Genomic DNA, 3,655 nt, shown 5'->3' on the forward strand with positions numbered 1-3,655 from the left:
GTTATTTTCAAAATGCACCAAAAAAGAGGAAACTACCTGAACTCAACATGCGGCTGAGACTAGCGTTCCAACCATAGTGCCTGTGGCAGTGCTTTGAGTAAAACAGGGCCAATGAGAATAAAAGGCTGGAGTAATCTTTGGGCGGAGGGAAGTGACATTTCTGTAAACAACCCACACGCAGGCCGCAGCAGAGCGGCAGGCTCAGAGAGAGAGGGGAAATAACACTGGCCGGTGACACCTGCTCCGTGGCAGGAACAGGCCACCCCTCGTGAAAGGCAAAGCTGTGAGCGAGGTTTTAGGCTCGCTAGGAAGGAGGGCGGAGGGAGAGGAGGAGGATCGGTGGATGCTGAAGGAATGGGAAGGAATGCCGAGGAAGCAGCTCCAAGTAACAGAGGGGCAGCCGGGTAGCCAGGCGCAGACAGCCCTGGGACAGCCGGGCTTGGTTTAGACCCATGAAAGGAAAGAGGGCGGTAGACAGGGGATTCCGAGGAACTCCAGAGAGGGCAGCGGTGGGGCGTGTGGTGAATCTAAGGGCACGGGGCAACCAGCCTCCAGGAAAGACCCCAAGAGCAATTCAAAGAAGGGTGCGTGCAGCATGGCAGAAAGGAGCATCAGAGTTTATCTGGAAAAAAGCTGGAGGTGTCAGAAAGAAAGGTGTCAAAGGTGAAGGAAACCTGGGAGTTCGACTAAGATGAAGAAATCTACCCACGTGGCGAAACTCAGCTGAAAGTCGGCACGCATATGACTAAGCGGAGAGCAGGGACACGGCCCGGCCCAGGGCAGGACTGCAGGAACAGGCGAGGGGGCGGAGATGAGCAGGCGTTTGTTGTGCTCGAGAAGCTGGGTGGAGGTGAGCGCCAGGGGCAACTGCTGGCTTGTTCCAAGGTAGGCTGGGGCCATGATGTCACGACAACTCGTGAGGACTCTCTTCAAATAACAATAACAACAATGACAGAAAAGGGGGGAGGGGTGAGTTTACTAACAGCGTGCTTGCAGGGGGGAAGAAGAGGATGGGTAAGGGATGGAAGGTGGGACCAGTGTAGAGGAATCTACGAAACTCTTGATCCAGCAACTCCATTCTTCTGGAAACTACCCCTGCACTTCTAACTCAGGCCATGATTGAATACCTTAGGTACGTGTCAGCGCCAGGCTGGCTCCTGCCTGGAGTTTTGGACTGGAGACCCAGGGCCATGAAGTCGGTTAGCTTTGTATCAAATGCACTAAGTTGCGCCAGACATTCACCAAGCACATCAGTTAAACAAAGTAAGTTCCTCCTTACCCAGGCGTCCACAGTAAGTGCCAGAAGAATCTGAGCTGAGACTGCAACAGCAACCATCTGTGTACAGATGGCACCATGAACCTGTTTCCTGCAGGGGCCTTAGCAACCAAGCGGTTGGATCTCTCACCTGCATCCAGGCAGAGCATCTCATCCGTCATCCAGACAGGATGTATGTTAGGACCTGCCATGCCCTCCCAGCCAAATGTGACCTCAAGGACTCCTGGTTATCATGTCCGAAATTCACACCTAGGAAGTGATGGAAATATACCCTACGCTGCACACACACACACACACACACACACACACACACACACACACACACAAGCACACATACACATACAGCACTAAGGTGCAAAAGTTAGAAGTTCAGGAACCCCATGTCCTGCCATGTGGGAAAGCTGCCCAGAAACGCGGCAAGATATGCAGAGAGAGTTTGGGTGGCACTCAGATCTCTGGTCCCTGATCTTCTCATTGTAAAAAATTTTCTTGGATCCATGATTCAATGAATTCCCTTTTTGGGCCGAACTCGCTTGAGTTGGGATTCTGTCTCTTGTCATCAAATCGATATACACAGGCTAATGAAAGCACAATGCGGACATTTGCCAAGAAGAATCTAGCTGACAGAGGAAGACCGGCTAACACCCCACAGAAGAAGTGGGCTAGTAAGTGTATTTCTGACCCACAAGTTCTTGCTCTTTGCTTTGGGAGTGTCCTGGTGAATGTTGCCGTAGGTACGAGTGGAAACCCTAAAGGGAAGACACCGAGATTGAGCTGGACAGTTGGTGCGAGGTGGAAAGGGAGGCAGAGAACCCCAGGCAGGGGTGTGGGGACAGGCAGCTGCTGTCTGAACTGCAACTCCAGTGACTGTGACCATGAATATGGCGGCAAGTTTAACCACCCATTTAGGGAGCTTGTCATTTAAAGGAGGACTTTAGCTGATCCAGCGGATGGTCAGAGACAGGCAACACATGCGGCCTAAGAGACCACTGCGTGTGCTGTGCAGTCAGGAGCAGAGCTGCGGTTCTGCAGGGCTAGGACATAAATGCGTCTCCTAAAAGAACGTTATCTGAAATTTCAGCAGTATAGCAAATCATATGTCTGCAAACAGTGGGGTGACCAACAGACCCTATTTGCGGCAGTTGTGGGTTATACCTACTATTCTAGCGTAATTATTAATAGCAGCCGCTTTCACACTCAGAAGTGCGTGGTTTGAATGGTAAATTCTGTGGCTCCCCTGGTGGACAGCTAACTTGATGTGTGTCACAGCTAGGGGAAGAGTCGGGTTTCCAGGTCCCCACATGGAAGAGGAATGGTAACTTCTGCCCAAAGAAGTACAGGGAAGCCACAGGGAACAGCGAGAGGAGTGGACAACGGCAGGGGTGGCTTTGGGAAGAAAGAGAAAAAGATGAAGCTACTGTGCAGTGTTGGTAGGAAAAAAGAGGAAGTTATCAGGGATAAACCAAATGGTGTGGAAAAAAGCAGCCGCCATGAGAAAACTGCTGAGGACAGAAAGGGTGGACCTGCCCGTGAGGTCTGGTGAGCTCATAACCACAGGACCTGTGTGTCCCTGCACAAAACTGCGGATGACTCGGAGGACGCTGCAGTGTCTGCAGAGGGAGACAGAGTGAGTCACAGAGGCAGAACCAGACTGGGCAGAATCCGGGACCCGAGTAGCTCACTGCAGGTCAGCGTGCGTCATGGCTGGACTTGTGCAGAGCGGATGACAAACGAGCTCAGGCCAGCAAGGTTGAGGGGCCCGGCCAGCCCTGCAAGGAAGCTGCTGTTCTGAGGTTCTCCAGAGGATTCATGCTTTTTTACCCTGAGAAATTCAAAGTCATTCGTCAACCCTGACTGTGGGATAGACGTTGGATCCTAAAAATATGAGATCAACCCCTGAGCTCAAGCGGATGAGAAAAACGAGAGCGAGGGAGCCAAGTGGCTCGCAGCGCCCACGCAGCTGGACAGCAGCCAGCCCAGAGTGGGAATCGCAGTAGTCCGTTCTCAGGGCAGTCCCGGATCCGCCAGGGCGCAGTGCAAAGAACACCCAATGCACCCTGGTGAATCCTGCTTTTGGAAATTAACCATGCACAGCAGAGCAGAAAAAGGCTTGAGAAACCTTACAGTGAAACATCAATTTAACCCAAGATTTTCTGCACTTATTTGGCTATGGTACCCATTTTCTCATGCCATGCAAAATTTCCCCTTGAGAGCAGTCTCTAAGAAGGTAGTTGGGAAAGAGATCCATGTGGTCCTTGGGTGCGTAGAGCAGACCAGTTTCCCCGAGGCTGAGGGCACCCGCTTGTCTACTGTCGAGGGAGCTTACGCAACATGGGCCTGCGCCTTCTCTTTTGTGGAGAAGACACTGGATTCGACCTT

General features: G+C 52.0%; 1 protein-coding gene across 1 annotated transcript in view; it reads left to right on the top strand.

Moving 5' to 3' along the window:
- Positions 1-3,655, top strand: part of LOC105818750 (mitogen-activated protein kinase kinase kinase 8-like) — a 70,106-nt gene that overhangs the window by 57,033 nt on the left and 9,418 nt on the right. The gene's annotated exons all lie outside the window — the stretch shown is intronic.

The sequence above is a fragment of the Propithecus coquereli genome, unplaced genomic scaffold (genome assembly GCF_000956105.1).
Source record: "Propithecus coquereli isolate 6110/MARCELLA unplaced genomic scaffold, Pcoq_1.0 Scaffold45, whole genome shotgun sequence".
Classification (NCBI taxonomy): Eukaryota; Metazoa; Chordata; class Mammalia; order Primates; family Indriidae; genus Propithecus; species Propithecus coquereli.